General features: G+C 30.6%; 1 protein-coding gene across 1 annotated transcript in view; it reads right to left on the bottom strand.

Annotated features, from left to right (window-relative positions):
* LOC107457465 (uncharacterized) overlaps positions 1-20,681 on the bottom strand; it is a 67,242-nt gene extending 46,561 nt beyond the window's left edge. The window contains exons 1-2 of the mRNA XM_043053531.2: positions 20,482-20,681; positions 5,674-5,773 (exon numbers count right to left, since the gene is read on the bottom strand). The gene's annotated coding sequence lies outside the window, so the exon portion shown is untranslated. The remainder of the gene's footprint in view (positions 1-5,673; positions 5,774-20,481) is intronic.
* Positions 20,682-24,669: the final 3,988 nt, after the last annotated feature.

Genomic DNA, 24,669 nt, shown 5'->3' with positions numbered 1-24,669 from the left:
TTTTTTTAAAAAATACTTCACTTATAAGATATATAATAATTATAATTTTTAAAATTTTTTGTTTCTTAAAATGCTATCCGTAACAATATGAAATATTACTTGGATTTGAAAAATAATCAACTGTGCTTGGAAAAGAATTTGACATTTATGAAATGCAAAACGTGTGACGATATAATAAATGAGAAGCAATTTTACTTGTTAACAATATCTAACAATGACCGTAAAATGTATAACTGTCAAATTGTAAATGCTTTGTATCTATTTTGAGAATTTTATATTTTTAAAAATTTTTACAAAAGTATTAAGAGTAACTTAATTCTCTATCCAATCTTTTGCTCTTTTTCATTTTATATTTTTATATTTTATATGTTAATTTAAACTTCAGCTCAAACACGAACAGATCTTGAGAGAAAGATAAATGAATTTTCTACAACAGTAGATAAATGATCATTACTTAAAACAAAATAAGTATTAAAAAATATTTTAAAAAAATTACGAATTAATTGCAATTTTGGAAAAAAAAACTCATGTTAAGTACACTAATGAAAATTGCTTTTTCATCGCTTCAAATTAAACTGTGTTCTTACATATCAGAGGGTTACAAATCTAAATTAGCCCATGTGATATTTTTTTTTACGAATTTACCTGTAAATTCATAATACAGTAATTAACGATTAACTCTTGTAATCATTTTTCTACACACGTATGTTATTTCAATTTTTTTCATATATATATTCTCTCATAATTGCTGTTTGATGAATTTATATGGCAATAAATATTTTTTATTGCTCCAAACGAAGTAAATTTTCATTTCAAAGCTCAAGGATATATTTTTCAATACAACGGTTTTGATGACAAAACTCTAAATATTTTGTTTATTTGAAAATTATTTGGATGAGTAGAATATTTAATTGAATGTAGGTGGATGTTCCCCTGCATTGTTATGAAGAGGCACTCGTGCGAAGTTCCCGGATCATTCCTTTTAACGAACAATTTATTTTTTGCTCTACCACCCTTTTCGACAGAGACTAATAATTAGATTACTATTATTTTTTTTTATTTTAAGATGACTTGTTAAATGCTTATTATGAAAAAAATATTTCAATTGCTTTTTTTTAAAACTTTTTAATAAGATCAATCAAATTCGTATTATCAATTTACCAAATAAGATCATTAATAACAGATTCGGAACATAACAGAACAGAATTAGTGTAAGCTAAATTTTTACTTTATAACCAGCATAGAACATCCTACCCATTTTAGTGTTTACGACTATTAAGATTCAACTCCATAGCTTTGTAATTTTGAACTAGCCGATACGAGTTGGGAGTAGAGACTCTATCGACCACCCATCGCTGAGATTCAAATCTGGGTTACCTGAGCCCCACCCCGCCTCTTATTTCTAGATTGTTTTCGTTACGATTAGAATATTCACGATCAGATGATTATCTTAACTTATTCACAGTTGTTTAAAATTATATATAAGTGGAGAAAACATAGAAAAAATTACAGAACTACGAAAAAGGGAAAAAGAAAAAAAAATTATAGAAAAGGAGAAAAAAAATTAATAAGAATCCGGAAAATAAAAGATATAATCTTTTCATCAGCTCTCACGGAGTGCCGCAAAAAGGAGTGCTTTCTAATATTGTATCAATATAGCAATAGGAAAATATACGTGTTAGCTAATGAAGATTTATATCTCTTTTTCTTGGGTTTTTATTATTATTTTTTTTAAATAATTTTCTTTTTCGCTTTTTTGATTATTCGGTAATTTTTTTCACGTTTTCTCTAATTTTTCTGCTTTTTTTTTAAAAAAAGAGTATAGTTAGATCAAAAATTTTAAGTCTATTCTTAATCGTGAACTATTTACTCATTTATAGTGAGAAAAAAATCCAGTGTTATAAATCTTAATTAGCAGTGGTAGTCAAAGATATATTAATTTTCTTGGAAAACATGCTGTAAATAGTTCAAAAGAAAGTGTTTGACTCTTTTTCTGATAAGAAACAATCCCTGGAATAAGTATATATATTTTAAATCAAATTTTATATCATAAAGAAAACTATTAGTTTGTCTAAATAAGGTTTCGTACTCGGAAGTTGCAATGATGGTTCTGATAATGTTTGTTTTCAATGAAAGTGTTTTTAATTCAACTCAGAAATGATTATTGAATTAGTAATATCGAAAGTGAATGCTTCGAAGCAAGTTTATTTTAATGCATTTCCACGTGGCAGCAGATTTGGGCGGCATTCCTCTTTATAACATGTATCTATAAAAGAATGGTTTAATACAGCTTATAGTTCCCTTCTTATCAGTGGCGTACGCAGAATTTTTTCAAGGGGCGTGTTCATAATTTTCTGAAACTACTAGGAGAAATTCGAGTTTGTAATAAAGCACTATTATTTCCCTAGTTTAGACAGCTAGATAATTTTGACTTTTTATTTAAACAACATTGTTTAGTTAAATTTTGATTTGATTTTTTAAGTTCAAGAACATAATATAATATCTTCTGAAAAAAGTCCAATGTCATATGGGTGGGATGTAACACTTTGAGGGCCACTTTCACATTCATCAGATTTTGTTATGCTAGAAACGTTTTCTTCAACGGAAGTATCACATTTCTGTACAACAGTAAAACTTACATTGGTACTAGATGCTGTCACCTCACTAAGTTCAGGTCGTGATTTTTTCTCAAAGTAATTAAAAATTGTTAAATTCTAGCTTTTTGACATCCTAAAGATCCAAGAACAGCAAATATATATATATCACGTGATTTTGGTTTCAAAAGTACAACCCTATTATAGTAAATGTTTTTTCTGTATTCTGAGAAATACCATGAGAAAAAAAAGTAGGCATAAGGCACATAAAAATATATAGTCTTGAAAAATAATAGCTCGCATAATTTTTACTAAAATTTTTATTTTTGCCATTTTGTCTGAGCTCAAGGGGGGTGTTTAAACCCCTAAACCCCTCTCTCGCGTACGCCACTGCTTCTTATTATCCTCACATAGTAGAATCCTCATTAATTTCCTTATTTTTTTTTTATTTTTACTTTCTTAACCCAGTTTTCAAATTTTATTTAACTTCCTATAATGTGAAATAAGTGCGTAAATATAGTTTGTAATATGTTTTCCATCTTATTGTCGGTGCATTTTCTTTGTCCGGAAAATCACGTGGTCTATTTTCCCACTTTAATTTCCATAGCGTTTTGGTTGCCATCAGCATAAAATTTATGAAAGTCATAAGGGTAATGTTTTTTTTTTCATAAAATATATTTGTATCACTAATTTTAAGATATTTATCTGACATATTTTCTTTCTTTTTTTAATTCTTCTCTGCAATTATTACGTTTTTGACCTTTATAGTTTTCAAAATTAAGAGTTTAAAAGGAAAAAAGTTGTTTTTTCATTCTGTGATATTAACCTAATACACTTCATATTAAGACTACCTTAAAGTCAATGTCTAAATTTATGGACCGTCTTATCATTACTTTTCAGTGAGATTTACTTTAATATTGCATTATAAATGAAATAGATTACTTAAATGATTCAACGATGCGATCAGCTTAGTACACAAATTGTATTTAATATATCTTCGTGAGTCGTGATGGCTCAGGGGATACAGCTCAGTGGATCATGGGTTAGAGTTCCCTTACCGTCAGGCTAACCATGAGAGGTTTTCGTGATTTTCATCTCCATATAATGCAAATGCATGTTAGTACCGTCATCAAGTCCTCCACGAAGGCAACATTTTTCCCAATACTTAATCCAGGAGTTCCTTTGTCTTCTGGAATGGGTTCAAAATAACAAAGCCATGGAGTCAAACATTGGTTGTCGTATATCCAAACATTGGGTCGGCTGTTCAACGACGGTTATAAAAAATAAAATATGATAAAACATTATGGTAGGAGAATTACACTTTAGGCAACCTAGTCAGTAAAAAAACACACCTACGGATATTTATCGTCTAAAGGTTGAATGTCACGTGTCTGACAAGTTCTTAACTAAAAGTTTGCGTTTTGGTGGCCAGTATGGTTAAACCCAGTGGTCTAGAAAACTAGATATTTTTGTAGTTAACCACAACTACCTTATTACAATCATAGTTAACTACCACTGCAACTACTTTTTATTAAACGTAGCGACAATAAACTTCTTTCGAAATGTAGTTACAAATTCGCTACTTTTAGGAGGCAAACTTAACTGGAGAACTTCATCAATATTTAAAATGATTATGAATAAAAAATTGGCTTGGTTAAATGTGGAGGGATATTAAGAAGTTTTAATTCGTGTTTACATAAAATAGTTTTTTATTTTATTTTAAAACAAATTTTTAGGAATTTGTTCTTTTCATCTTCAAACTCTATTGCTCTTCTCTGCAGTGATTTAAGAAATGAAAGGAAATTATCAAATATTTGTGATTTAAGTGCTTTTTTTATAGCCTCCAAGAAATAAAGTTCAGTGCCGAAAACAAAAAACGGACCACCCTGAATAACCTTTGATCTAATGATTGGATCTTCACGTTCTAGGACTCAATCTTGATGGTTTGAGGGGGTGACTATGCTAATTAATTAAGGCGAACAATATTTTAATTTTCGGAACCAGACACAAAAACGTACTTTATAGTTCCTTTGAAATCGAATTTTAAAAATCGAATTTTTTTCTGCCGCAGAGGCATTCTCACTGCACACATTGACGGGCTCGCGAAGGATTTGCACCAATTAGATTCGAAATATCATTTACGTTTGAACTTTGTTTCTTTATTTAACTAACGTCAAAAGTATTGCCAGGAATCACTATAAATTACCGATTTTTTGCATCGCACTACACTTAAAATGTAGCGCACTACATTGCAAACTACGGAAAAAAGTACAGTAGTTTCTAAGTACAGTAGTTTCGCTACTCGTAGCGAACTTCCGACCACTGGTTAAACCCTCTACCACATCTTCATGTAGAAAAGAATAAAAACACTTGTGAATGTTTACAAAAATAGTGTCATTAAAATTGACTTTAGTGAAAATTATAATGTAGCACACAAAATAATGAAGCAATTTACGATTATGTTCCGTTGCTGCTAAAGTGTAGACATTCTACGGACTAACTAATTTTCTCAAATGACCTAGTTTATCTATTAAGCACTCGTTAAAGTAAAGATAAGATATTTCTGTAAGTTAACACAATATTATTCATTTTTGCTATCGATAAAATCTACGATGAGTTGATAGAATCAATCACTTTAAATCAGTTATTATGATTAAATGAATCTGACTTTTATTTATTTCTCAATGTCCAAAGAATCGACAGATCAGTTGATATATATCCGTCGATGAACAGCCGAACCAATTTTTGGGTTTACGACTACTAATGTTCAACTCCGTAGCCTTGTCATTTTGAACCAATCCAGAAGACAAGGAAACTCCTGGATCAGTACCCCCAGAGGTATTGATTTATTATGGGAACAGGGAGGGCTTTGCGACTCGACAGATTCAATCACCATTTACTACACGGGGAGTCTTCGGCCGGCTGGGATCGAACCCACAAACTCTTGGACATGGGTCCAGTGCCCTACCAACCTGACTATCCCGGCCGTAAATCAGTTGCTAGAATGAGATAATAGCACACATTTCCTATTCCGTACTTTAGCGGAACAACGTAGGGCAGTGCAATGAAAGAAACTTACCGCTGAATAGTCAGTGTTGTTGTTGTTGGTGCGGATATTTGTGAGGGAAGCCGTCTTGTATCCTGGATTGTCTCCTCCTTATGGAAAACATTTCACCATTCTGTAAGAAAAAAAACTCTAGTCAGGTGGGAAGGCATACAAGAGACACATTATGCATGATGTACAGCGCGCATAGTGAACACCCTCTATAACTTTTGATCAAATGATCGGTTTTTCTCATTATGATTCAATCTTAATGGTTCAAAGACCTGATCAGATGTGCTTTTGCTGCACGAGTATATCTGTTTTCGGCGGATTTCAAATTTCGACTTTGATTTTTTTAAAGTTCAGTGATCGATGAACACCAGTGGAAGAAAAGGTGAAAATCACGGTGGATCGAGGGATGGTTTCCAATGAGGTGATCTAAGTTCCAAATCCAAGCCGATATAAATTCTACTCCTGCACCGTCTACAGTGTTATTTTTTCGTCATATCGTTTTCATCCTATAATTTAACATATTTAAGTTTAGGGCCATCGACTCATTATAGTTGAATCCTAATACGTTAATATGATATCTTAAGATTATTCAGATTGTTCGCTTCTTATTTATTTTATTTTTAGCATTGTATATGATTTCATAGCTTTTTTTAAAAAAATTAGTACTGTAAAAAGTGTATAAAACTCTGAAAAAACGAGCCTTCCCCCCCCCCCGAGGGATTTGGGTTTTTGATTCCCAAGATATAGGTGTCAGCCGCAATCTGGAAAATAAGGTCCCTATAGTTTGGTCAGGAGAACTCTTCAAAGTTTCGACCGACCCCTTAATGTTAATTTTACTTTTTCCTATCTCGAGAACTTTTTAAGCGATTTAAAAACTTTTTGCACACTAGTAAAAAAGTAGTTTATCTAAAGTTAATTCCACGCAAAAAATGAATTTTAGCAAATATTTATAATTTTTAATTATTTTATTTAATAGTCAAAAAATTTTTGAATAGTAAAGTATGCAATTTTTTACATCATTTTAAAGTATCTAATTTTACATGACGAAATTCAAAATTTTAGCGAAATCCGTCTAATAGTTCATGAGAAATTGAATTTCAGAAAAGTCGTACAGTTAAAATTCTATTTCTCAGGAACTATTCAATCGATTTCACTCAAAATTTGTATTTTGCTATTTTAAATTAGAAACTTTGAAATGAAGTTAAAAAAAATATATACTTTACAATAAAAATTCTTTCGACAGCTGTTAATCAAAATAATGAAAAATAAAAACAATATGTATTAAAATTCATTTTTTGCATGGTATTTAATACCTTTCGATAAAAGATCTTTAAAATTGTGTGCAAAAATTGCTTAATATGCTTAAAAATTTCGAAAGATCTGGCGAAATACGCAAACCGTAAAATTAACATTAGGGGATTCAAACTTTGGACCGCTCCCTTGACCAGATTATGGAGGTTAAAAATCCAAATCTGTTTATCCCGAAGTTAGGAAGTACTTTTTTGTGTCTGATTTCTTGACTTAAAATATCATCTGCACTTATTAATTAGTATATTTTAAGTCACCTTCTCAAACAGGGCTCGCCACCGAGGACGGCTTATCCAACAATATACCCGTCCTCCTTTGAAACTAACCTGTAGCTTCTAAATAAATAAAAACATAATTTTCTCTTATTTATTACAAACATTTATATAAATTTCAGAATGAATTAGTAGTTACTAGGATTACATTATACAGTAATAAAAGAAATACTAGGTTACTAATAGTAACCTAGTATTTCTTTTATGAAATAATTTTCTTCTTTTATGAAATAATTTAAATGGCAAAGGCCAAGTTATCTGGAATGTCAATTTATCCGAGGGTAATGCGTTTTTTTAAATGAATCAAATAGGACGTTTGCCAGTTCCACAATCAAGCCAATGATTTACAGAGGTTTCTGCACAGAAATCTGAAAGNTTTTTTTTTTTTTTTTTTTTTTTTTTTTTTTTTTTTTTTTTTTTTTTTTTTTTTTTTTTTTTTTTGTAAGTTCATAGCAGAAAAGCCCCTTTCAAACGCTGCAGTATTCCCAGACAGAGAAAATATCAATTTCACCATGCGCAGTATGTTGCTGCATTTCTAGATTCAGGGGGTCATTTTAGAAGTGAGGAGCTCTTGTAAGATAACAAAAATTGCAAATGTATCACAAATATTAGCGGGAAAATGGCCGTCCGCGCGAACGTCGGATTCGAGAAATTCGTTGTCCGCTGGGAATTTTTGACCGCCGAGGACGGGTAGTTTTTCGAGCCCTGCTCTCAAACCCTTAAGTCCTAGAACATTAAGATCCGATAATTACATCAAAAATTATTCTGAATAGTCTGCTTTCTTTCTTATCTTCTTTTTTTTGTTGTTTTTTTTTAGCACATTACAAAGAAATGGATTGCGGAAGAGAGGTCCCATTCTACTTTCAAATTTTACTTTTCTCAACACAAAAAATATAAATCTTATTCTGAAATTTTAGGCTAGTGATATCCGTGCATGTCTTTACGATTTTAATCGGATCCCGAATAATCTCAAACCGTTATTTAATTCATTTCTCTACAGAATCAGCTTTTATGGACCGTTTGTTGATTAGCCGTTTATAAACTCTGGTCTTCACTCAAGTTAAGGATGATTTAATAATTAACGAATGAATTTTTAAAGAGGCGAACTTAAAGCTTTGCAATTATTAGAGAAATTTCGCCTTAGCTTCCCGTTGGTAAGATTGAAGTAACTGTTCATGCTAGCGTTTATTTTAGATGTATCTTTACGTGATGTTGTCGTGATTTACGCTACAAAGAAAAAAGCTACAATCACACTGTTTATAGTTGTTAAATGTCGTTTTCTGTTTACCTTCGAACTAAAAACATCGACATGGAATGCGAATTTGAAGAAATGGAAGGATTAAATTCAGAGATGAATCCGTTGATTCATTTAATGAAAAATAAAAAAACAATTTTATGATTTATTGCTAATCATTGTGGTTGTCTATTTGCATTAGTTCTGTAAGAAACTATATATATCTTCGCTCAAAATTATAAATTATATTTATTTTAGCTATACAATTTAGTTAAAAAATTTAAATAATCAATAGAAGTTCAATAATATTAATAAACAACATTCTTTATCGCCGAATTCATCAAAATCTACCAAATTTTTCAGCTCCCAGATCCATAGTTTTACATCTTGAATCGTTGGAATCCATAACTTTCAAGAAATCCATTTGTTTTGTGGTCATTTTCACTTATGTAAATTTGATATTTTTTCAGTGGCGCACCGCACATTTCACCAGAACTGACGCATGCGCAATTACTTGAAATCTTACTTACGGGAGCTAAGATAAATTTTCGAAATCTCCCTAGTATGTTTACGCTATGTAAGAGTAGCGATGGCTCAGGGGATCGAGCGTTCCAATGAGGTGGACCGGGTTCGAATCCCCTCTGATCGATATGAATCAGCTACCGGCTTACACCGACCACAGTGCTGACGTGAAATATCTTTGCAGTCAGGCTAACAGCGGGAGGTTCAAAATGTCCTCAATGAAGGCAAATTTCTCCCGATACTTGATCCAGGAGTTCCCTTGTCTTCTGGAGTGGGTTCAAAATAACAAGGCTACGGAGTTGAACATTNTTATTAAATAACAATAAAATCAAATATGTTATGTGAGACATTGAAATTCTTTTAATTTCTTTTTCTTAAATGCAAAAAAGAAAGTTGCAACAGAACTTAGCAACATTTTCAAATATGAAATGAAATTAAGTTTTGTGGAAAGTTGAAATTTTTTAGGAGTTTAATGAGTTGTATGAGTTTAATGAGTTTTGACCACAGAAGGAAAACAAAAAAGAAAATTTTACAAAATGAATTGAACATAAATGTTATTTTATGCAAAGTTAGTTCGCTTAAATTCTTATCCTAAAATTAGAAATTCTACAGTCAACATATGAAAGAAGGTAAGAGGGTTGTTTCGACTTTCTGACGTGGGAAAATAAAATATGTTGTTTACTTATTTTTGCTTACAAAAGGAAAGGTAGAACCCAACAGTTCCAAAAACACTCACACGTAATATTTGAACGGTCCCTAATTCTGCACCCTAACCAATCACAGCCAAGCATTCAGCAACGTTTTTCAGGGCTCTACATTTTAATGACCAAAGTAGAAACTCCGCGCAGTTTTGATGATAGCGCCTAGGCAAAGAATAATCCCGTGTAAACTTTAAATCTCAAAAAAACCTTTCATTATGCTCAGAGTAACGATAATGTCTTCACATTTCAAATAATTTTATTCATAATTATATATTATAGAATAGCAGAATTGTATGTCTCTTAATAATACAGTTTTTGTTACTATTAGAAGATCATTCCTTTTGATGATTTTAACTCATTAGCAAAATTCTAAACTTTAAGCAAAAATGTGCAATGCCATAAAATAAATAAAAAACATATTTTCATGTCGCTAACTAGCCTCTAATTATTTAATAAAAGAAAAAATGAAGTCATAATGAAATATGAAATACTAAAATTTAAGCCTCTGTTGTGTGGATCAGAAAAGATTCATTCAAGAAAAGTACAGTAAGTGGTTTATCATCCAAATAAGAAGTATGTCAGAGTTCAAATAGTGTAAAATGTGTTTTGATTAAAAATCGAACAATTATTAAAAAATAATGGTAATAGAAACAATTATTTTGAACGTATAACTTAAAAAATTATAATATTGATGCGTCAGAAAAAGTCCCTCAACAATGTATCAAGAAATTGAAATTCCACTGATTAAAATGCAATTTTTATTGTTTGAAGTACCCATTTTAAGAATATAAATTCATTTTCAGATCAAAAACTGAATTGAAATTATAAAATTGACATAAAAATGCACTTTTGTACAATAAAAGTAGAAATATAAGTGAGACAATTTCTTAACGAATGATGACAATTTCTTAACGAGATCATCGTAGGCCATGGAGTAGGCCATCTGGTCAAGGTCATGACGATGGGGCAATGTGGTCAACATTGCTCTCCCACCGTCTTTACTCCCCAGACAAACCCTCTGATCAAGTATCGATCTGTAAGGGAACTTACAGAGATCGAATTCTAAGAAACTAGTTTTGTTTAAATTTGGGATTTCATTTTCAAAATTGCATTTCAAAAAGCCAATTTTTATGAGTTTTTTTTACCTAATTTTTTTCCCGTCGAAACTAGGAAAATGAAAATTTAATTAATTAAAATTTTTTTTTGCAAATTTTCTTTGTTTTACGTCTTTTCCCCGCTTTGTTGAATAATTAATCTCTTCCGAGATCATTTTATAAGCTCCCTCCTGAATTGATCTCAAAATTAACAACAACAACAAAAAAAAAAAAATAATAAATTAAATGAAATAAGTAACGATAATTAGACGATGTTTCTTAACATTTATATCAAATTTTAAAAAAATATAAATGACTCAAAGATATAAAAACCGTTTTCAGTTTACATAATTATCGTTGTATAGTAATGAAAAGTAAAATAGCATCTCGTTTATTTTACTTACTGTGTCATCACACATTCTGAAGTACAGTTGATGACACTGATCAACAAGCTATGAATATCTGGCTTGGTTTTTACCTTTCTAGTGCAGATTGTTATGCTGATTTCAAATTTGAATCAGTTTTCAAATCTCAGCGATGGCTGGTAGATATGACATCCGCATCCGGCTTGCACCGACTACTGCGCTGACGTGACATATCCTCAGTGGTAGACGGTTCATAGGTTAGAGTCCCCTTTTCGTCAGGTTAACTGTGATAGGTTTTCGTGATTTTCCTCTCCATGTAACGCAAATGCGGGTTAGTCCCATCAAAAAGTCCTCCACGAAGGCAAATTTCTCCTAATACTTGATCTATGAGTCCCCTTCTCTTCTGGATAGGGTTTAAAATGACAAGGCTACGGAATTGATGATTAGTAGTAGTGAGCCCATAAAAATTAGGTCGGCTGTTCAACGACGGTTATAAAATAAAATAAATTAAAATGTGTAAATTAGTGTTATTTTTTGAACCTGTGTTTCCGTTTATATCGTTCACCTAACATTTAAACAAAGAATTATTACGGTTTCTAAACAAAATGATGTTATTTCTCACTTTTAAGGGAGAAACAAGCAACCACGAGGGTGAGAGAGCTTAGTACATAAAATAACATCAGCACATGGAACACAACACAAAGGAAATCAACACTATAAAAACAATAGAATTGTTTTTTAATGTGTTGATTTCCTCTAAGCATAATAAGATGCAACTAGCGAGCAAAACTTTTTTTAGTTTCTTTTTTTTAAAAAATATAATAGTTTAAAAACAGCAATGTTCTACAAAGTAAAACGTCTGTGTTAACCTTGGTGCACTACAACAAATACCCGAAATCCGGAAATAACCCGCCATATAAAGATAGAATTTGGTCATTACAGAGGCTAGACCTTGGGGGTGGTCGGTCCAGAGACAAAAAAGACACGCACACACTCCATCGTCTGAAAAGCATGGAATTGCTGCTCTATTTAGTTCCCACCTCCCACATTTTATTTTCATTTCCTATCACGAAAGATATGTTCTCCCACATGAAAAAGATTATGCGGATAAAATAACCTCTTTTTTTTTAATATGAAAAAAATATTTTTTTAAGGGTAGTAATTTGATAAATGTGTTTTTATAAAAACGTTATTTAGTTAGCACTTTGATAAAAGTAAACTCTATACAACAAGTTTTACTCTAAGAAGGAATTTAAAAAAGATGTTTTCACTAAAGAGTATTTCAAGTTATTTCTAATAAGTGAAGCGCTGATATGAGCTGAAGCATATGAGATTAAAATATATACCAAATGAGAATATATATATATATATATATATAATTTATGTAATACATGTAATATACGTATTAATTTATGTAATACATGCATATTTTAATTTTATATTATAATCAACATTATATTTTATATTATAACAGTCAATCCTATATTTGCCATTAACGATAATTTAAAATAAATATGGCTCTTTGCATTAGTACTAAGTGGATTTTTGCGGGGGGGGGAATATATATATATATATATAGTTTTTACAATAAGCAAAAATTAAACAGGAATTAAAATAATAAATTTGCAATAAAGCATTGAATTATTTTAATAATAAATTAGTCACTTTAATTTTAAATTAATTTAATCACTAAATTAATTTTCCTGCAACTATGGATAAATACACATTTTTTGAAGAATTATAAAAAAATTCGCTAAAAAAAGCACTCAAACTTATTTAATTGTTAATTACTACAAATTTTGTTTCAATAGAACCTGAAACTAAATATGAATTAATAGAATAAAACGATTTGAAATCAAACAGTTTTTAATTTTGATGTAATAATCATTTATTGTTAAATATAATTGCGTAGCTATGAGTGAAACTGATCAGAACAAAAAAATTTTAAACATATCTAGAAAGAAATAGAAGAAAAATAAGATTAAAAGAAAAGAAAAAACATCTATCTTCTTACGATATATCGTAATTTTCACAACTTCTCTGGTTTTTATTTTTGGTTATTACAGTAGAGAAAAAAACTTATAAAATTTGTCAAAAGCAATAATAAATCAAAAATGGTAAAGAAGATGTCTAAAGTGGAAAAAAAATCGAAAAAAGAGCCCTTAAAATTTCAATAACTACTGAACAAATTGAAATTTTCAAAAGAAGAAATACTAACTTTAAAAAAGATGAGTCGTTTCGACCTGTCACATTACCTTAAAAATCTAAATCAAGGTATTTTTAACATTTAATAAACGTTAAACTTTTGTACTGTAGGCTGCAGTTTCTTTTATTTCAAGTTGATTAGAATGTTAATAATTTTTTTATCTCCTCCTTTTTCTCCACAACTTCATAATAAGTCTTATAATTTTTGTAGGGAAAACAAAATAAAACTTAAAAACATTAACTTTTAATACAGAAAGATATTTAAACCATCACTATACTTGTCGTGTTGACGGACCAATCATAGAAGCTTGTGCAAATAATATAATATAATATAATATAATATAATATAATATAATATAATATAATATAATATAATATAATATAATATAATATAATATAATATAATATAATATAATATAATATAATATAATATAATATAATATAATATTCAAAGAATGTTTTATATAACCTTCTATATTCTTTGGCTTGTAGGCGTAATGACGTGATGGTAAATTTTACACAATAAATTCTAGAAAATAATAAAATTAAGACCTAGCAAAGTATTGTAATGTACTTAATATAATAAATAAATTGATAAATAATTATTAATTTTTTTAACGTTTCATTTAATAATAATCGAAAAAAACTTTGAATTGCGTGTAATAAAAATTTTGAAAATATAGTTTTATATGACAAAATTTAAACGAATTCGGTAGAATAATTCCTGAGAAATCGAACAATAAATATCTGATTTTTTTGAAATTCGATTTCTGAGGTACTATGCGATCCATTTCGTTCAAATTTTGTATTTTGTCTCACAAAATTACATTATTTTAAATAGCGTATTTTTTTCTTTACAATTCGAAATATTTTCGACTATTCTTAAGTAAAAATAATAAAATAATAATAAGTTTTCATTTTTTTTTTTGCATGGAACTATTTATTTTCTGTATTTTGAAGGTCAGAAATCCAAATGCGGCGAAAAAAAAGGTAAGTTTATTCAGAGAAAGTACGCTTTTGTGTCTGATTCCGTTGCTTAAAATATTGTATATACTCATTAATTAGCGTATTTGAGATTACTTATCTGAAACACCAAGATTGAGTTCTAGTTCGTAAAATTTCGATCTTTAGATCAAAAGTTGTGGAGGATTTTTTTTTATGCACTGCATAAAAAATAGCATGACATGCACTGCATGTCATGCTGTGTGTTTTAAAAGCAATATATACTTACTTCAAGACAATTTGACCTCTTACGAGAGCCCTATTAGGAGACTTTAAAATAATATAACTTTAATGCTTAAAGGAACGCTGTTAAAATATATGTTTTAATAATTTTTATGAAAATAAGGCTTAGTGCCATTTATACTTACTCTACTTTTTAAAACCTTTAAAACATTCTAAATTTTAAAAAAAAATTGAAAACTAGCTTTCACGGAAATAATATACTGTGTTACATCCTTAATACCCAGTTTTACATTTTCCAACTTTTTTAAAATTATGAAACTTAGTAAAATTTGGAATAAATGCGAATTATTTTAATAAAGATTTGTAGAAGTGCTTAATTATTTAATGGAGTGTTAATTCAAATTACATCAATATAAATTACAGTTAAAGTAAAGTTTAAAAATCAGATTAATTTACGATGAGACGGATGCGAAAATAAAGTATTTAATTTATCCGTCCGTTTGGTAAGCGAAAAATATAGGATGAGTCGAGGAACAAGTGTAACGAAGCATCATTTTTTTCAGTGTATATTTTAAGTAAATATTTTCAACTTTCTTACAATAATTATTGCGAAGCGATCATTGGGGTAAGGGAGAGGTGTCTTAGTGAACAGGGGTCTTAGGCCACTAATGTATGAGGAAATTATAAATCGGGGTGCCATATGTCGAATTTTAGAAACTTTGAGACGCTTAAATTCGAAAAATCGAAAATTATCTGTTACGAACGCAAGACCTAGTATTTAATACTTTTAAAATAATGTTTAAATTCAATAAAGATACTAAAAATTGGAATCAGTGTAAATGACACCGAGATCTACTTTTATAAAATGATTAGAACTGCTCGAGTATTGAGTTTATACGCTTTTAAAGTCTGTAAAAGGTGAAATTGCTCTACTGAATTTATGAAACTTCAGCTGAAGTAAATTATGTATACCTTCAGATGTTATTATCATTTGATTTTAGTTTTTAAAAAACACTAAAGTTTAGGAGATGAGTAAAATATTTACTTTCAATACTTTGTGCCATAAGTTAACTTTTACAGATCCGAACAATGACTCACTTCAGAGGACGCCAAACAGCGGAGGAAAATTTTTGTCGCAAATTTTCTTCATTACTAATTCAAAATTAAAAAGAAAGAAAAAGTAGATTCAGGAGAACCTAGAGTTTGTCATGAAGTTTTAGTTGTTGAAAGAAATACTTCTAAATATTAAAATGCAAACAAATAATTAGAAGGGAACTAATTCGAACTTATCATCTCGTAATTTATTTGCACTTGTATATTTAGAAAATAAAACTTTCAGTATTTGAAACTTCTTGTCTGAACTCGCTTTTTCTGCACTTAAACTTTTAAATTAGTGATAAAAGAGAATTTGTGATGAAATTTTTCGTTCTCGGTCCTCTTAAGGGGTCACATTGCTCGGTCACAAATATTGCTCCGTTCAGCACTTTTGTTTCAACTTGATATTTTCCGCAAAAACAAAGAATACTTTTGTTAAATACTTATTGTAGTTTTATATCAGATCATTTTGTCAATCGTAGCAAAATAAGCGATTGCCTGTAATTGAAAAAAATTTAAAACAATTTGTGCGATAAATTTAAAAAAAAATAGTTATTAAAAAATGAACCTAATAATTGTAAGACTTAATAAGAAAAAATAAATTGCAGCTTATTTTACTGATGAACGATTTTATCGTTCTTGCTTTAAGTCTTTTAATTTATAAAAATGTCAATAGAATGAATTTTTTCTTTTTTGTTGCTGTTGTTGCTTTGACATCAACTCAGGTGCGAGCTTATAAGATAAAGAGCTCCAGAGTGAAAAAAATTTCTACAGCAGTAATATATGAATTGTAATAATAGGAAATAATAGAAAAGACATCAAAAAATTTCCTAGATTAAAAAGTTTTAATTGTTGTAAGCACATTTATTATATGGGTCATGAAATCATATGGAATGGTGCCTTCATTAAAAAATAAATCTATCTAAATTACTTAAGTTGCTGTTAGCCTAAAAGTAATAGTTATGATGAATAATAAAATGTATAATTAATAAAATTAATAGCTTCTTCTGTAAAATATTTATTTATCCATTACAGAAAATATTTTTAAAGAGATGAAGAAAAATTATTAATAAATAAAATGTTTTTACGAAATTTTTAAAAATTTCGAAATCAGAAAAGCAAAATAAGGAAAAGATATTATAGTCTCGTCGTCAGCTGACACCATTATATCCGCGAAAAAAGAGTGCTTTCTGATATTGTATATCAGAAAGCACACTTACCAATACAATAGTTGGAGGAGCACCAAAAAAAATTGAAACGAAAATAAAACATACTAGGAAAAAATATAAAATGAAACAAATCAAGCGAAAAATTAAAATTCAAGAAAAATACAGAATAAAACAGAAAATGTTACAGATTAAGCGAGTAGTAAATGATGATTAATTAACGAGTAGAAAATAATGAAGTGATTAATGAGTAGTTAATGATAATATTATTATTTAAATTACCAAGCCTTAAATTTTGAACTATTTCTAAATTCCTTATTTAAAAGTTCAACTTTTTTTACGGAAGATTGCATAATTATAATGAGCTTTGTATTTTGAAGGTAATTACAAAATTCTCTTAAAGTTGCTTAATTGCAATTTTTGAAAAAAATTGACGAATTGTTATTGAATTTCCCCTTATTTATCAAAAATACAATTTTTAAAGTAGTAGTAATAAACTGTCCATTTCCATTCTGTTAACAATGCTAACGAGAATCCATTTGATATCTTTAAACAAAAACTATTGAAATGATTAAGAAAGTATCTTAGATTATTATTACTTGATATATGGTAAATGGGTTTAAATTTTGTGCCGTTTAATATTAAATTTCTTAGTTCTGAATTTTCTAGAATATTTAAATTACCAGTAAATATCGCGTTTATCAACAAACTCAAATATTTCTCTTCTTCATTATGACATTCATAATCATATATATTAATCTTCCCTAAATTTTTGCTAATATCATTATTATTAAAAATAGTTCTACCACGAGTTTTACTATATTTATAGCTTTTAATTATGCAAAAATCTTTTAATGGAGAATAAAAGGTAAATTTTCAAATCTATTATGAAATTTAAATATTTCAAAAATAGGGTTTTGAAAGCTAATATTTGAAAGCTGGTCTTCTAAATTTTTCTTTTTATTTTGTGAAATTTTACTCATTTTAGCTTTCATAAGATCGAAAAAAAGAATGATAGAAGGCTTATAGATATTACTTTTAAGGGACACAATCTTTCATTGGTTTAATATGGTAATGTTTAATGAAATCTTTTTCCTTAATCGAATTAAAATTTACATTTCATTTGTGACTATTAAGAGATTACTTCCTGATCCCCCGTTTATCTCAATTTGTACGCAACTTATTTTTTCTTTATTTTCTTTGTTATTCTCTCTCCTCTTTCTTTGTTTTTTTATTGTGTTGTATGTATGTATATGTACAGTACGCAAAGCAAAAAACGGACCAACCCTGAATAACTTTTGATCGAATCATCGGATCTTCACGTTCTAGAATTCAATCTTAATGATTCAAATGAGTGACCTACAATACGCTAATTTGTGAGTGCAGACGATATTTGCAATTACGAAATTCGACATAAAATTTTTTTTTTTTTGAATAAACAAACCTTCCTTCGACCGGTTTAGATTTTGGACACCCAAAATATAGGGGGTAGATCTAGAAATTAGGGTCCCTATAGTTTGGTTCACAGTTTAAACATCTTATTGTTAATTTTATTTTTGCTTATTTTGCCATGCCTCGAGAACTTTTTAATCGAATAGAAAAATTTTTGCACACAATTATAAAATTCGTTTCTTCAAAAATGAACATGAACAATTAACTTTTAGTAAATATTTTTTTAATTTTGACTATTTTATTTAATAATAGTGGGGGAAAATATAATTGGCAAAGTATATAACTTCTTACACCATTTTAAGAAGTGTAATCTTAATAGGCAAAATATAAAATATGAATGAAATCGGTTGAATAGTTACTGAGAAATCGAAATTCAAAGAAGCCGTATTTTTAAAATTCAATATCTCAAGAATTATTCCACGAATTTCGCTCAAATATTATATTTTGCGATGTAGAATTACGTTCTTTAAAATGATGTAAAAAATTTTATTCTTTACAATTCAAAACTTTTTCAACTATCATTAAATAAAATGATAAATATTTACAAAGAGTTACATTTTTCATGAAATTATCTCGAATGACGATAAGGAAGAAATGACTTCAAATGACGAAATACACAAAAAATAAATGTAACATAAAGGCCCTCCTGAACAAATTATGGGGACTCTATTTTCCAGATTGCAGTTACCCCCTATAATTAGGGGGGTTCAAAATCCGTTTGAAAAAGTATGTTAATTCAGAGAAAGTACGATTTTGTGTCTAATTTTGAAACTTAAATATTCGTCTGCACTGACTAATTGACATATTTCAGGACCATATGTATAAGCGGTTAAATTTGTCCTATTAAAATAATTATGGGGGGGGGGGAAATTCAGTAATGTTCCTGAAAAATTGAACAAAGAGCATGAAGATCCGATCATTAAATCAAAATTTATTCAAGGTGGTCTGTTTTTTTTTTAACGCACTGCACATGTACTTTTTAAATTAAAATTTTTATTCTTCTTTTAAGGGTTTTCCCCCCACATATTTGAATCTTCTGTGGTTCCTTTGTCATAAGAATAGGGAAGTAAATTTGATTTATGGAAAAGGTTTTGCCTCTTTTATTTATTCCAAAAAATTTCGATCTTAAGACGATGCAGCATCTAATCTCACACTTTTTTGACATCTAATCAAGGGCGGATTAAGAAAGAAAAATTCCTAAAACAACGGATGAAAAGAGACACAATTTCTGCAACAATGGAGACATTTTTAACTCAATAATAAATTGCATTTCTGCTGCTTACAGATATTTTATTTTTATTTTATAACCATTGCTTAAAATAAAAATCAATCAGCTGACAATTAAAAATCAAACAACAAAATCAACAGACGTCGCATTTTTTTGGGTTTAAGACTACTTATGTTCAACTCCGTAACCTTGTCGTTTTGAACACAATCTAGAAGACGAGGGAACTCTTGGATTAGAAATTAGGAGAAATTTGCCTTCATGGAGGATTTTTTCATGGAACTAACCCGCATTTGCGTTACCTGGTGAGGACAACCAAGAACCCCCCCCCCCCNACCACGAGAACCTCCCACGCTTAGCCTGACGGCAAGGGGACTCTAACCCACGATTCACCTACCACTGAGGATATTTTACGTCAGCACTGTGGTCGGTGCAAGCCGGATGCGGAATACGTGTCGACTAGGACATTATTACATTATAACCGTCGTTGAAGATCCGACCCAAATTTTTGGTTTACGACTTCTAATGTTCGATTCCGTAGCCTTGCCATTTTGAACCCAATCCAGAAGACAAGGGAACTCTTAGATCAAGTAGTGGGAGAAATTAGTCTTCGTGGAGAACTTTTTTAATAGAACTGACCCGCATTTGCATTACATGGAGAGGAAGACCACGAGAACCTCCTGCGGTTAGCTTGACGGAAAAGGGACTCTAACCCATGATCCGTACCACTGAGGATATTTCACGTCAGCACTGTGGTCGTTGCGAGCCTGGGGTGGATTCGTATCGACCAGCCATCTAGATTCGAACCCGGTTCATCTCAATGGTAGACGCTGAGATGGGTCCGCGTGGTACTTTTATACCACACGTTTCAATAATTCTCAAACGAATCAGCAAATGTTAAATTTGTTTATCCCTGCCAGTCAATATTCTTGATTTCAAGTTCTCACGTAGTTCAACAAAATGTAAAGTTTAACACCCAAAACAAATGTATATTAAAAATTTACTTACCCCGGTGGCGATAGTTAACTTCCCTATTTCGATAAAAAAAGAAAATCCTGATGAACTACAAAGTCACGTTAACCATTGAGTTTTTCTCAAAATGTTCATCGTATCCAAAGTTTCCAGATAAACAACAACAAATCGATTTCACGAGTGTGTCCTCTACCTGACATCCAATCCCTTCTATGCCAGGAACACCAACAGTCTATGTGGTTCATAAAGTGCCCTCTGGTGGATTGTCCAGTTTTGTGGATATTATTTCCTTCCACGCATCGATGACGACATAATTAAGATTGCTCCCTCTAAAATATTTGATTCGGCTTATGATTTACATGAGAGCCTCTTTCAGAGATTTCCGACATGATGGGTGATCCGGTTTCCGAGAGGCGTTTTAGGTTACCTACTATTTAGACACGCCCCCCGCTTTGAAAACCAGGAAATTCAATTCGACCCATTCCTCCAGCACACTCATTTGTTAATCCTTAAATTCATTAAAATGTAATACAAGCTTTCTCTCACATCATTTTCGCATTCTTACTCTTAAAATTGATTTAGTTAAGAACTCTTACTCTGAAAATTAATTTAGTTATTTATTTCCTCTGGTGGGGTACACTAGTACTCGGTAATATAACAGGTAGCCCAATTTGAATATTATAGGTCAATATTAAGGGGAGACATAGGCTTTTGTTATAATGAAGAATATTGACTTCGAATTTTCTCATTTTAACGCTATTCAACACACTCACATGCATTGCAACCTATAGGATCATATTGTGTACCCCTAATAGGCCTCTAATTATTTCCTCAGGTGGTTCCCGGTAATATAATACTTGATCCAGTTTTTTTTGTACACTTATTTTCACTACTTCTACTTTACACTTGCTTCTACACTTATTGTTAATACTTTTTTTGTACTCTTATTTTTACTATAATTCAAATAATAACGCATATTTTTGGATCAGAAAAAAAATAAGCAAAAACCCCTTTGATGTAAGAAAGTGGCAAGAAAATCCCCCTTCGGTTTAACTTGGGCATCAACTGTAATAATCTACATTTAAGAATTATAAGAATAAATTCAGATACGAAGTATAACGTTCCATAAAATAAAGTTTGCGCTTCAATTTGTTTCATAAAATTTTGAAATACTTTCATCAAATATTTTTCAGACTCTTTTTTATCGCATAATTTTTTTTTTAGTTGGAAAATAATATGTATTGAAAATGAAGGGAGTTTCAGTGTAAGCAAAGCACCTACTCACTTGTCAGCACAAACTGGCAAATCATAGGTGCTGACGTCTTATTTGAACTGCAACAAGCAAAAAGATCATCAAACAAAAGGAAAATGTGTAAGTTTTGATTTGCTTGGAGGCTTTTCGATTGATATCCGAACATGTCTGATATCCGAACAAGATTATATCTTTCTGTTTACGAATTCAACTTCAAATCACCTGAAGGGAGCAATCTGAGGTCCTTTCAATTTTAAACTCATTCAGTTGCAAAACCGGCCTTTCTTTAGAACTTTAAGTGTTGAAAAAAACTTTCTCATTAATTATTCCACTAAATTTACGTTTTATATCCCGTAAATCCTTCAGAGAGTAAGTTGCGCCCATCTCACCTCTTCAAGGTAATCTTCATTTGGCGAATAATCAAGAGTTTAGTTATTACTTTGTTTAACCTGTCTTTGCTTGCAAAAGTACCATGCGCCAAAAAAAAAAAATACCCCGATTAACTTTTGATCTAAGGATCGGTTCTTTACATTTTGGGACTCAATCTTAATGGATTGATGAGGTGACCTAAAATATAGTAATTAAGAAATGCTGAGGAGATTTTAAGACTCAAGAATTAAGTTTCTTTGAACAAACATACCTTTTTTTACGACAGACTCAGATTTTCGATCCCCAAATTACAGGGAATAGCCGCAATCTGGGTAATATTTTTCCCTATAGTTTAATCGGGAGAGCGATTCAAAGTCCCTTAACATTAATTTTACCATATTTCTCCATATCTCGAGAACTTTTTAACCAAATGGAAAAAATTTTGCACACACTTATAGAATTCGTTTATCGAAAGACAAGTCCATGCAAAAAATAACTTTTAGTAAATATTTATAATTTTTTATTATTTTACTTCAGAACAGTCAGTTTAGTTTAAATCACCAGTTTTGAAGCCCTATTGTTGGTGTTAAAGTAAAAAAGATCATTGAAAATGTACTTAATTGCATTATTATCACCTTCATTGGTTTCCTTTCAATTCTATTTATTATCATTATAAACTATTCGTTAGATGAAAACTTTCTTTTAAAAATATTCCTTTTCAAAAAATGTCTTTTTTCTTCTGCGAAATTTGATTAAAAAGAATCGATTACCATTCCTCCGACAGAACTTCACGGATGGCTGGAGTTATTTTATTTTTGAGTGAAGGAAATAGCGTCACCATGTGTCGGAAGTGACGCCACACCTCAGCATTGTCGCCCAGAATAACACTGTCAGTGACCGATGGACAGCTGACCCCAATGACCACTTCTCAAAATCAGACATAAAACACTTTATTAAAGAAAAGAGAAAAACGTATACAAAGATGATGACTCACAGCCATTCCAGAGAAATCACGAGAGTCCACTTTCTGATTGTAAAATAATTTTTAAAGAATTTTGAATGCATCAAACGCTAATTTTATATGCACAGTTCTCAGCTAAATGTTTCCATTCAAGGTTTCGATAGACCAGTGTTTCCCAAACTTATGACTTTTGCGTACCCTTTCTAAATTTTTCGTAGCACTGTGTACCACTAACGAAAAAATGAATGTATTTTTTACTATAAAAATTCGCACAAAAGTTAAAAATCAAAACTGGCTGTTGATACCACTAATTATTAACTGCTAACTCTGCAAAAAAGAGCCAAAAGAAAAATACGTAATCGTAAATTTTCATGGCTAGCTTTGCTTTTAAATATAAATTTTTGAAATTTTAGCTCGTTGCAAGATATTTTGCATAAGAACGAGTACCCCCGCTAAACTGTTCCCGTACCCCTGGGGGTACGCGTACCACACTTTGGGAAACACTGCAATAAACGATCGAATTTTCTATCGAATTTCTACCTTGTTTTTCAAATAATAATCTAAATTGGATATATTTTAGGGTCTATTTTTGTGCGAAATATTTTAGTTATAATTTTGCAATAGTTTGTCGGTAAGCTTCTCTGAATATAGTGCTCCAAATGAGTGAAAATGTCGTTACAATAGTTTCCTAAGGCCGGGATAGCCTGGTCGGTAGGGCGCTGGGGCCATATCCAAGAGGTCGTGGAAATATTAGTTTCTAATACTATACTCCCCGTGTAGTAAATGGTGACTGATGCACGTTAAATCTGTCGAGTCTCAAAGTCTTCTCTGTTCCCACAACAAATCAATACCTCTGGGGGTACTGATCCAGGAGTTTCCTTGTCTTCTGGATTGGTTCAAAATTACAAGGCTACGGAGTTGAATGTAAGTAGTCGTAAACCCATGAACTTGGGTCGGCTGTTCAACGACGGCTATAAAAATAAAAAAAAAATAGTTTCCTAAGAGAGTCTCCTATTTCAATAGTCTCCTATGAAAATTTCATTTGTTTAAGAATAGTTCCAAATAAACTCGTAAAGAGATGCTGTTGAAAATCATTTTATTTTATTTTATTTCATAACCGTCGTTGAACAGCCTTCCCAATTTGTTGCCTTTATGACAACTAATATTCAACTCAGTGGTCTTGTCATTTTGAACCCTAAGGGAACTCTTAGATCAAATATTGGACAACATTTCTCTTCGTGAAAGACTTTTAGAGGGAACTAACCCAAATTTGGTTTACATTACCACGAAAATCTCCCATGGCTCGTCTGACGGCAAAGGGGACTCGAACTTATGATCCGTCTACCACTGAGGATATTTTTCGTCAGCACTGTAGTCGGTGCAATCCGGATGCAGAATTCGCATCGACCAGCCATCGCTGAGATTCGAACCCGGCTTACCTCACTGGAAGGGGAGCGCTCTATCCCCTGAGCCATCACGGCTCGTCTAAAATCATTTAGAACATTTTTTACTTTTTTTGAAAATACTTTAAAAATCAACTAGTGTCAATTTATGAATTCCAAAAATTGTAAGATCGCTTGAAAAGTGACTGTTATGAAAATGAAAGACTTAAAGTTAATTGCCGTCCATGAAAAAAATTATT

The sequence above is a fragment of the Parasteatoda tepidariorum genome, chromosome 1 (genome assembly GCF_043381705.1).
Source record: "Parasteatoda tepidariorum isolate YZ-2023 chromosome 1, CAS_Ptep_4.0, whole genome shotgun sequence".
Taxonomy (NCBI): domain Eukaryota; kingdom Metazoa; phylum Arthropoda; class Arachnida; order Araneae; family Theridiidae; genus Parasteatoda; species Parasteatoda tepidariorum.
This window is presented reverse-complemented; position numbering and strand designations above follow the sequence as displayed.